Here is a 12,278-nt window from a genome sequence, read left to right as displayed (position 1 = left end):
CTGGGACCCCGAAAATCACCTACTTTTCTCAGAGATTCCATTGACTGAAAGGATGGCTCCCGAGGGCTGATGTCACCTTGCTGCCTCCACAGTTTGCACACCAGTCACCTGTGTCTGCTCCACTGTTCACTTGTTTCCCTAGTTGGAAGAAAGACCCCCTTTACATGTCCACCCATCTACCTCCATCCAAGTAAAACCAGCTCTTGCCTTCAACCTTGGGTGGCCTGACTTGTAACTGATTCCTGGTCTTTTGTAGATCTTCCAAAGGTGGTCTTGTCCTTCTGGCTTTGCTGTGTCCCTCAAAGAAGTACTGCAGCGATTAGACTGAGAGAAAAAGCACCCTGCATCCCTGTTAATTATGAACCTCTGTTCTATCACAGGACTCAGGCACTTTAATCCCTCTGCTGAATTGTAAATTTCCTGCCAACAGGGTTGCTTGATTAACCCTCACTCCCAACCCCTAACTTCAAGAGGAATAAATTAAGCCCCAGAGATGTTGGATGAGTATCTAAAATGCATAGCAAATTTCCAAATGAATAAAAATAAAGCCAGCCACGCAATGCTGACTCCTGGACCCACGTTCTTCTTAATTGCTATCACTTTTCAAGGCCAGTGAGGAGCATTTCAGGAAGCCTGGGTGCTAGCTTTTTGGCTGCCTGAACCTCATACTTACTGCCACCTGCAGTTAAGGCCTCCGTTCATTCAAGCCTCAGCCTTGAATAATCTGTTTGAAATCAAAATGTAAAGGGTTGCATTGGGAGAGACTGAGATCCAGCATTGTAGTACTGACAGCCGGAAGGATGCCACGCCCAACACCACTTGCTTATCGTGGCTCACTGGCTAAGGACTTAGACTCTGGGCCAACAGCCAGCCCTGAGTTTAAATTCTTGCTTGCCATTTTCAAGCTGTGAGACTTGGAGTGAGTCACACAGCCTCCCTGAGCCTCATTTTCCTTGTCTGTAAAACGGAGACATTAATACCATCTATGTCATATATTTGTTATGCAGATTAAGTGGAATGATGTTTCTATATGTGTATAAAGGGGCTGGCTTATATTCACTGAATTCCAGGTTTTAATGCCAACGATGTTATTTTTGTTGTTATTACAAGCGACATACTGATTAATCAGATTTACTAAATCACCCAGGAGAGAGAAGTGAATGCATAAGCTACCATTAGAAATAGGGGGAGTTAAGTCCAAAAATTGATCCCTTCAATGAGGAAAGCACCTCAACGCAGATGGTTTGGAAAGAGCCCTTTGTCATTTGGATCGCACCCAACTTTCCTCTCCATAAGCACAGCGGCTTTGCAGAGGTCATAACAAGGACATTCCAAATCAAAATTTAGAAAGATCAACTCTAGCACAAGCCAGGGGAGGTGGCTCATTGTGCTGAATGCCCTCTCAGGGGTTAATCGCCCTGGGGGCAGAGCAAACAGTGAGGCAGCTTCCCAAGCAGCTATTTTTATTTTGTGTTTCCAGCATCTGACTCAAGCTGGGTAGAAGGGTTCATTTTCTCACTTGGAAAGTTTTCAAAACACCAAAAGGATTAGGTCGAGAGGGAAATAGACCCACTCCAGCCAAATCTTTTTCAGTGGTCAAAACAAAAAAAGAAAAAAAAAAAGCCAGCAAAAAATTAATCACAAATCTGCTTCAAGCAATAAATATATGGGCCCATTCAAGAGAAGCTGTCATTTGTTTATCAGTAGCAGACAGCAGCTTCCCACAACCAACAGCAGCTGTCACCCTGCAAAAGGACATCTTTCCATTTTCATGAAGAGTAATGAAAATGTTAAGGCAAAGCAAATGACAAAATATTTGACTGCATTTATCTGCCTTTTGGCTATTTTTACCCCTGTGCCATGCCAACGCCTTCCAGACTTCCCCAACAGCATCTTACGTTTTATCCAAGCCTTGCTTTGCCACCAAGGTATAAGTCTTGTCATTTACATTTTACAGGTGGGGAAACTGAGACCCTGAGGCTTAAGTAACATGATAGAGCCAGACAGAGCCAGAAGATGCATCATGGTTGGCTTAAAACCCACTCCAAATCCCAGGGGAGGGACAGTGTCAACAGGGAAATGGGAAAGCATACCAGTTCAATGAATGCCAACTTGGTGCAGGGCAAAGTGGTAAATGTGGTGACCTAGGAGAGTGTAGAGCCTAATTGCTGCTTTCTTCTCCAGTGCGGAACTTGATACATAACGCTTACTGCGTCATCTGTTTGCTGTGTAAGGATTTTGTTTTCTATGCTGAAAATAAAGTGTGAGCGTCCATAATTATTGGTGCAGTTTACTCCCCATAATTCTTTTTTACATATTCATAATCTGGGTAATTTTTTTTTACATATTTCTTCTAGTACATGGAGGTTTTTATCCCCTATCCAGAATTCCCTTAATTATTTTGCCCAAGTAGCTGAATTCATTCATTCATTGAACTTCTACTGAGTCCCTGCTACAGGGCACAGAGCTGGAACCTGAGGGCACAGAGATGAATGAGTTGGAGTTCCTGCCATCAAGGGGTTCAGAGTCTCTAAGGGGGAAACGGACATGCAGACAAGAAGGTAGATCTGAAAGGAAACACCCTGGGAACTCTGGGCAAGGAGAGCTTGCCTCTCTCTTGGGCATCCTTGGTTGTCTCACTTCGACCTCTCCCCTTCACCCTGGCCACTCTGCCCAGGTTCCCTTTGGTATTGTTATTTCCTCTTATGTCTCGCCACTGCACTTCAGATCAGACCTCCAACATCCCTTAAAGATACTATTCCAGGCCACAGAGGACAGGTTTGTGCCTATAATACAGATTTTTCCAGATGTCTTGCTCATTAGCAGTTCTTTTGTAGAGTAAATCAAGGCTAATTCTTTAAAGCAAAGCAACATTAAAGTCAGTTTTTTTTTCCTAGAGCACATTCCAAAGATTATGATCTATGACGAATACCAAAATGAGAAAGGATCCCTGGGTTTGGTTTGTTGCTAATTTTTGTCTGATTTACAGAGTTGATAGGCAAGCCAATGTCTGCTTCATCTCTGGTTTGAGGATATGCTGACAGATCCATCCATCAAGCAAGCTGTCTGAGCATGTTTCACAGAGGTTGTTAAACAGAGGTCCAGCTGGCTAACACTTCCAGGAAATGAGAAAGAAGAAAGTTAATCTAAGTGCCCTCTAAGTATTTCACTCACCCAGCAGAGAAATGGACATAGCAGTGAAGTTTTTAGTCACAGGTATTAGACCTTAAAGACAAATTTCAAACAAATGTCTGTAGTTCTGCTTCCTTTATGGTCCTGGAATCAATCCCTGCTGGAAACACATTGATAAATAATCAGCTGGCAATGGTGATCTTACTGAAATGGGGGTCCATCTTCATTAGCAAATTTAAAGACTACTTGTGTCTATAAACACATGGCAGAGCAAACAGAGGAGATGTAATTCCAAGTCCACAGTTATACTGGCCCACTGAGGAGGTGGACTGCAGCTGGAAGCCGTTAACAACTAGGGGTCTAAGGGAAGGACAGTGGCTATTTACACAATCATATTAATTGTTTGGTAATCATTTTACGGTGGCTTGAAGAATTTTAAGCACATGCCAGACATCGAAGGGATATATTTTAGCTGCTCGGTTTAGGTCACTGAGGTTCCTCAAGGACAGAGAGGTTCCATAAAGGTATGAGAGAGACTCACAAACGACCTCTTCTGATGTCTAGTTCAAGGAGACAGCCTCCCTGAACAGCTTCGTTTGTTTGGTCTCCAACCTGTCATAGAGATCCTGGCCATGCCTTGGGCCCATAGAATAACTTATAGAATGGGGCCAATGTAGGAATAATACTAAAGGGCCCCCAGGCGGCAGGTGGCATTGCAATCCTTGGCAATTTGAGCTTTGTGGGTGCTCTCTAATGATGACCTTTTTTCATTGCTCTCACCAAAATATTCTAATTCCCTTTGATTGTTTTCTCTGCCCTCCCTTGACTTTGCTGAGTCATTTCATGCTGTGTCAAGGAACTCTGTGCTGCAGCAGGAGACTCAAAAAAAGCTCTGTTAAACCCTTTATGGCTGACTGCCGGGTTAACTCATCTAGGAGCAGGCTGTCATGCTTACCAACCACAGTGGGAGTGGTAGAGATCTGTTGTCAGTTCACAGGGGTAGTTCAAACCTGAAGGCTACATAGGTAAGGGTAGACCTCAGCTTCTCAAAGTGTTTGAGAACTCAAATACATCCCCTGCCCTCTCCCAGTCAAGAAAGTCTCCAGGTGTCCATAGCTCATCTCCAAGTGCATCTCCTTCCCTACCTCCCTGCAAAGCTCCAGGTGTCCATGTTGCATCAAAGTGGCAATGGCAGCACCAGAGTCCACCTGTGATCAACCTCATAGAGCTCAGAAAGAGAAGAAGATCATTCTCTATCTCACACCTGTGCCTGGGCTGGCTTTGCATGGAGAAGGAAGGAGCTCATGAAGGGATGGACCACACTCTCCCCAAAGGCAAACATTCTCCCTTGAAGAGACTCTCTATCAGAGTTTATGTCAGGGTGGGGTAGGGTTTAGGGAAGGGATATATTTGTATAGTTCCCTCCTGATTTATTGATTCTGCAGAAGGGTGCTAATTGGTGGGGGAGGGCTGCTAAGTTATTCTATACAGTAATAGGAAGGAAGAGACTAGGAAAAAACTGGTGGGGGGTGGGGAGGATAGAGGAGAGAAGGAGATGACTAAGGAGGATACTGTGATGAAGTCTTGCTGTGCGGTGTGTGATGTAACCTCTTCTTCATCTTCCCATGAAACACCTGTAAAAATCAACATTGCCAAATAATGCCTTTACAGTTCTGTTGACGGAGGAAGAATGGACTATGCAGAAGGGCTCAGTCTTTGAGGAGGTGCCCATGAGTGATCCAGGACCACCTAACGAGCTAAACCTGAACTGGAAGGCATAATACAATTAGCGAAGAGTGAGGGATAGCACTCTACTTGGGTTCATTGTTACAATGGCCGATGGCCAATGGCCAAGGTAGTTTTCAGTTGGCAAGAATGCTCTCCAGATATGTCATGGAGAGACACCACAAAGATCCTGGAGAAATGGCATCTCTCAGCCACCCCTGCTATCCTGCCAGTAGTCCTTCTCAGGCTGGAAGCAAAATTTCACAAGTTTGAATGGAAATGTTTGTCTTGATAAGAAGCTGTTGTAAGGCCACCAGATATTTGGTTTGATGGTGCCACATGGCCCTAAGTTCAGATATTTGTTTAGTGGTTCTCTCTTAAGTGTGGACCCTGGGCCAGAAACATCAGAATCACTAGGGAACTTGATAGGAATCACAGTGCTCAGGCCCCACCCTGATCTACTGAATCAGACACTTGGGAGGTAGGGCCCAGTGGTTTGGTTAAAAGGGTCTTCTGGGTGAACCCAATATCCCTGACATTGGAAAATAACTCCTTATGCAGTGAGTCTCAATGTTTGGTGGCACCTGAATCCCCAGTAGAGCTTGTCAAGTACAGAATCCCTGGCACAGACACCAGAAACTTGACAATGTGGGTCTGGGTTGAGCCTGGCACTCTGTGTTTAACAAGCTGTGCAGATGGTTGGATGCCCATCCAGGTTTGAGAACCACTAGCACAACAGGCTAGTCAGTGTGGTACTAGTGATTCTCAGGAAGAAGCTGAGTCCTATAGCCTGAAATTACTAGCCAGTGTTGCTGGCAAATTAAACAAATTATTGAAACAATTGAGGCCTTCTGGGTTAGGTGAGCATAATGCATGTTCTTTATTAATAGATGATGTCCTGCACCCCATGGGACAGAAGCTATGGTGATCATACATGGGGAAGAATTCTTTATCCACAAGCCCAAAGCTCCACCTAAGAGAACTCCAGTAGCTGTGGAATGAATGGGCCCCTGGGAGTGACCCAGAGACACATTCATGTTTCTCAGGGCAGCAGACCAGCTGTGGTCCAAGTGCTGCATCCAAATGGGACAAGACACTGCCTCTCTAGGCAGGATCCAGAATTCATTTGCTCAAAGAGTCATCCTCAGAATCATCTTGGAGCTTGTTACAAGTGCAGATTCAGATTCCTGGGCCCCATTCAAACCTGTGGAATTGATCTGTGGAATTGGAGACCAAGAATCTAAATTATCTAAATCCTTAATGAGTACTTTAGGTGTCTCTCGTGCATATTCAAGTATGAGAAACACTGATCACTAAGTCCAGAAAAATGGGTATAAAAAGGCTGGTTAGCATCATTTACATTTTAGTAAATGGCAGGGAGAATCTGTAAAGTTCTAGGACCCAAAGCTATGTGGCCTGGATGGAGTAGCAAAGAGGATCCTTGTTTCAAATTCTCATCATGGAAAGTGCAAAGGGTCATTGGTTGTGGGTGAGGTCACTTAGAATGGCTGGCTTCCATATGTAGGCCAAGCACTTCAAGTCTGAGATGTATAGTACACAGTATTCTAGGTGTATTCAACTTAATATACCTCTGTGGTAAGAGTGCTTGTCTGGTATGTAAAAGATTCCCAAGAGTGCTGGGGATAGAAGAAAATGCCTAGCCAGCAATATGCTGTAAAATTTCCTGGGGAAATTGCTCTGATATAGCTATAAAGGCAAGATTTCCCATAATACTTAATTTCCTCATTCCTTGTTCTTTTTTGTTAATCCCATTTTCCTTGTGGTGCCCTGCTGAAAAATTCCTTAAGTAATTAAAAAGAAGTGAGTGAGTACATGTGTTGGGAACAGCAAGGAAGGGGGACAGTTAGAGCTGGCAAGTCTGCCTTCCATTCTGCAGAGAGTGTGGGAGGAAGAGACGTGGGTGAGGAGTCAGGAAGGTGAGCCCGTTCCAGAGGTTGCCAGGGGTAGCTCGTGGGAGAAAGTGTCCAAGTGACCCCGTGCTATTCCCACAGGGTCCTTCCTAAGAGCTGTGCTGGCTGATTCACAGTTTAAATTTCTATCATGAGTTACACTATTCTGACAGTGGGTGCTGGAATATACACATCCGTAGCCACGGTTTTAGAAGTAACCATACACCTTACGTATTTTCCCCCTAAATATCTGCACATCTACTTCTGCAGTATAGACTTGCAATATCTTTTTAAAAACCTCCTCCCCCAAGTGTAACTTCATTAGAAGTCAGCTGGCCTTCTGACTAGCATTTCAGGCTCTGATTATTACTCCAAAATCCATTAAACACATAAAATCTCTTATTGGAACCTGCAATTAAACCTCAGGTCTCATAAAAGAGAATGGAGTGATTATAGGAAAGTGATCTAATACTGTGCAAGTGATGGGAATAGTAATGCCGGGGATTTATGTGGTGGCTTTTGTCCAAGGAACAAAAAGAACTTCCTGGCCTCTGTCTAGTGCAGTAGGTTTTGATTTCTGTTTTGTTAATTAGTTGGCTTTGCATGTGTCCAAGGTTCTCCACCTGTAAAATAAGGATAAGGTTAACTACCTAACCTAACACCCAGAGACAATGGATATGAATGTTTTACACACCGTTGGGACAGTCGTTGTTGCCCCAGTGGAAACCGAGGTAGGGCTGTTCCTTCATCTTCCGACTTCTGGATTTTGTGCTGTGTTCAGGGGAACCATTCAAGCCTAATAGTGTATTGGTCAGCATCCATGCCCAGTAAGGGAGTGTTTCTCACACTTAACTGTGCCTAAGAACCACCTGGAGATCCTGTTAAAATGCAGATTCTTGGGACCTGCCTCCAGAGTTTGAAATTCAGTGATTTTTGCATTGGGCTGAAGAAATTGATTTATCCAGCAATTATGTGTGCTGGACACTGTTAAAGACACAAGGGGAAAGCAAGTGAACAGTCTAAAATCCACTCACGGTCTATCTGCATTTGTAGTGGGCCTCCAGGTGATGCCAAGATTGACAGCCACTCTCCCAAAGGCCACACGTGGAGGCCTAGAGCGGCAGCACATGCCAGCTAGCGACAAATCTTGTCTCTGCCACACCAGTGGCCATACTGATGGAAATTTAACACATTTCCAAACTCTGATCCTTCTTCTTCTCTACTGGGATCTACTCCTTGTTCATAATCTTCTAGAATCTTTTTATTCAGGAACAGTGAGTCCTTTCAGGTCTCCCCAGCAAGTTTGCTCTGTTTGTTGCTTTTTCATTCCAGTATCATGCATCATTTGTACTGGTTTCTCAAGAGATCTCCTTAGTATCAAAGCCTTTAAGGAGAATCAGGAAACATGTAACTGTTCTAGGGACTTGGGCAACAGAAATGATCACACATATGTCTGGATTTGAACTTCAAGGGTCAGAAGACAATTTATTTGTCTAGTTCCAACTTAACTTAAGGGTTTACCTTGAATGGAAATTAGTTTTGGACTGGACTTACTCCAAGTCATTTCATTTTCATTTTCATTTCTGTGTTATAGCATTTTGAAATGGGGGAAATTAGCTTTTATTAATGACCCACACTTCCCGCAGAATGAAGGCTCCATTCTGGAATGCAGTTGATTAATTTCTCTAAGTCCTTTGGTGCATCAATACAAAAGATGTATTGGCATCTTAGCTGACCGAGACCAACAGAGCAAATGAAGCACAGATGCACGATGCCATTGCACTTTTTTTTTAAAAAGACTCTTTTTATGTGCAATATCTACCTTTAGAAATATGTGTTAATAAGCAGAGCTGAAATATAAAAAGTTCATTTCACTCCAGCAAACCTCAAGTGTCCAAAACTGACGACAGGTGACTCTGAGTAAACTAAAGGTGGAACAAAGCAACAAGGGCAAATAAGATTTTAAGTTAGTGAAGAAAATGAAGAGCTAAAAAAATACCTGATAGGTTTCAGGTTCATTGAAAAATGTGTCTAGGGCGATTTCTTAAGTAGTATTTCATTTAGTCCGTATTTTGTTTGTTATTTATGTCCTGCTTTCTTCCCCAAAGGATTTGGGCTGCCCCTTTGTCCTCTTTACCTGGTGTGAGATCGCCCTGTAAAGGAAAAGATCATCCCTCATCTTCATCTCTTCCTTCCTCTCAGGTTCTCCAACTACTTAGGAATTTCAAACAGGATCAGGAAAGTACTTATTACTTATCTTATAATAAGTTTTCTGACATCCAGTATAATCTCCACCATTTTAATAGCTAATTTTAAAAATCAATCTTAGAGGCCTTCCCAGCTCCAAAAAAAGATGAATTTATAGGTATGTATTATGTTTGTAATTGATGGCACAGGTAAACATCTTTATTTCCATTTTTTAAAAGTAACTGCAAAACTTTAAAAAAAGAAGTCTGTAACTACTAGATATAAAACAGATAAACAACAAGGTCCTACTGTGTAGCACAGGGAACTATATTCAATACCTTGTAATGGCCTCTAATGAAAAAGATATGAAAAGGAATATGTATGTGTGTGTATACACACACACACACACACACACACACATAACTGAATCACTATGCTGTACACCAGAAATTAACACAACATTGTAAATCAACCATACTTCAAAGAAAGAAGTCTGCAATTTTGGGAAATGATGTTTCTTTTCCAAGTCCTTTCAGGGTCTTGTCCTCCTGTGTACGTATTTTACATGCATGCACATTTAGTATGCAATTGTTTCACTCAATATTCTATTGTAAACATTTTTCTACATTGTTATACATTTAACTTTAAAAGTTTAAAAGTCACCACTTTTAATGGCTGCATAATAGTCCATAGAATTGATGTGTCATTATGACACAGGAAAAAGAAGGGAGCTATTTGAGCAGATGACCACAACACAGTTTGTCAAGTGAGTGGCACCACTGTTATTTACGGCATGCTGGAGCATTAATATTCCAGGGAGAGAGGTCTGGTACCAAAGAGCTTATTACTGTGAGGGCTTATTTATCAGAGACGCAGAAGATGAGAGCTGTCTTGTTGTCAATTTTGTTTTGAAACCCCTCTTTATTCATTTTCTGTATTAATATCCTTCAAGGGGCAACGAGTTCTGCATAAAGCAGAGCAAACAGTGGAAATGAAGCAACTCACCCCCGCCTTCTGCACAGTGGCTGGGAGCTGAGGGCTAGGTGCCCTCTGACACCTCAGCACATGCATACACACACACACACACACACACCCCGACTTCAGGAGAGTCACAGTGCAGAGGGAATAGAGTATACGAGGCAGTAGCGTGTAGTGACTGTGAGCAAGTACCTGGAGCCAGACTTCACCCTTGTGCTCTTGGACTTGACCATAAAAATGAGGATATAATAATAACACTCACTCCCTAGGGTTGTTGTGGGGATTATATAAAGAACAGGACTTGGCATGTGGTAAACACTGTATAAGTGTTCATGATCATCATTACTCTTCCACTCACTTTTGAAGGAGCACCGAGCAGAGCAGAGGTCAAGGTGTTGCCCCATCTGTAATAGCTGAGGGCAAACTATCCAGTATAATCCTGGCCCCTTTTCTCTGTTTCCACTTGTTTTACCTGAGCTGGTACCTGAGACTTTGTGTGTGCATTTTAAGCCCAGAACTAAAGAACAATTCCTGGAAGTTTAAGCCTGGTTTCAATTTCACACACATAGCCGTTCTGAATGAAGGTGGCATTGAGTTAGTCCATGACTCTCCCAACCCCATTACTAGCTACCATTTACTCATCGCCTACTCCATGCCAGGACTCTATCAGGCACTTCATATCACTATATCTAACGTTCCCAACAATCTTATGGGATAGTGTTATTATTATTATTACTAATTCCCATTTTACAGATGTTGGAACTTGTGACCAGAAAGATAAAGTAATTTGCCTAAAGCCAATGGACTCAGAATTTGGAATTTAAATTCAGTTCTGTGTTATTCCCAAGTGCATTCTTTTTCCACTGCACCCACTCCTGGGCATTGTGATATATGCACAAAGATGACTTGAATCCCAGGGGCTGGCATTGCTGATTAAGTAAACTGGTTAATGCCCACAGATGCTTTGCTGAACTGTTCAGTGCTTCCCACGCACCCCGGGCTCAATGCCAGCCCTCCAAACCCCCTCTTCCTCCCCACACCCACACTTGCATTTCAGACTTAGCATCTCTGCTCCTCACCCTGGCCTGCACTGGGGCTTCCTCTCTGCTAATGAAAAGAGTCATGCGGTTGACATAGAGACAAGCAGATCAAGCCTGCTGGCTCTGGTCCTACCTATCACCTCCCCACTGTGTTCTCATGTCTGGTGACCTTCTGTCTCACCTTATCTCCACAGCCCACTCTCTTCCTCTTCTTTCTGCTGAAGAGCAGGCGTTGGGATTGCAAAGGAACATGATGGAGGCCCCCCTCATCCGCCCTTATTCCCCAGCTGGCATGGGGCACACGAATCCCTGATTAGACTCCTGCAAGGGTGAGTACACACACCAGCCTTCGAGTGGCAGCTGGGAGAAGGTGAAATGAGAGATCTGCAGATGACTCCCACTGAGCTGCTTTCTGGAACTTCAGGCATAAAAGGCTCTCACTCAAGTCCCAGACTAAGATCACAGGGGCAGTGTGCATTGCCGTTATGGGCTGAATTGTGTCCTCTCAGAATCCGTATGTTGAAGTCCGAACTCCCAATACCTTAGAAGGTGACCTTATTTGGAAACAGGGTCAGTGTTGACATAGTTAAGATGAGGTCATACTGGAGTGGCCTAATTCAATGACTGGTGTCCTTATGAAAAGGGAAGATGTGGACACAGGTGTGCTCACAGGGAGAACGCCATGTGAAGATGAAGGCAGAGATAAGGGTGATGCTTCCACATGCTAAGAAATGCCTAAGGTGGCCAGCAAACCAGCAGAGCTGAGGACGGAGTCTTCCTCACAGCCTCAGAAGGAACCAGCCCTGCTGACTGCGTAGCTTGGACTTCTAGCCTCCAGGATGGCAAGGCAATCAGTTTCAGTTGTGGAAGCCCCCCAGTGCATGGTGCTCTGTTACGGCAGCCCTCGGAAACTGCTGAGATGGAGAGATCCCCAAGTGGGTCATTTGAGAGCTACTGCAAGTCTGTTCTCGGGTCAGGCCGGCGTGCGGGTGCCTCCTGGTTGCCTCCAGACAGCCCCTAGTCCTTCCCTGGGCCTCTCTGGAGACAGTTCTAGTTGAGGAACAACTCACCCTCGCCGAATGCCTGATGGCACAGGCCGTCTTTGGTGCCTGCCTGATGAGATGGAAGAAGTTAGGTTTGAAGCCTAGAGTTACCTCCACTGTAGGGACATGTTATGACTTTCATGGGCCTTAGGTACCCTGGTCTTTGTGAGTTCCTTCCCCCATTTAAAAAAAAAAGTTAAAAATATTTGACAACTTCAATGGTGTAAAGACAAGTATCATCTATGCTAAATCCATCATTCTCT

The 12,278-nt window shown here is 43.8% G+C and overlaps 1 long non-coding RNA gene across 1 annotated transcript in view; it reads left to right on the top strand.

The window, feature by feature from the left end:
- The window catches only part of LOC105091449 (uncharacterized), a 203,106-nt gene that overhangs the window by 138,076 nt on the left and 52,752 nt on the right, over positions 1–12,278 (top strand). Inside the window, exon 4 of the long non-coding RNA XR_010380976.1 lies at positions 11,167–11,301. This is a non-coding gene — a long non-coding RNA (uncharacterized LOC105091449). The remainder of the gene's footprint in view (positions 1–11,166; positions 11,302–12,278) is intronic.

The sequence above is a fragment of the Camelus dromedarius genome, chromosome 5 (assembly GCF_036321535.1).
Source record: "Camelus dromedarius isolate mCamDro1 chromosome 5, mCamDro1.pat, whole genome shotgun sequence".
In the NCBI taxonomy this organism is placed as follows: domain Eukaryota; kingdom Metazoa; phylum Chordata; class Mammalia; order Artiodactyla; family Camelidae; genus Camelus; species Camelus dromedarius.
The sequence above is the reverse complement of the archived record's forward strand: the minus strand, read 5'-3'. Positions and strand labels throughout refer to the sequence as shown.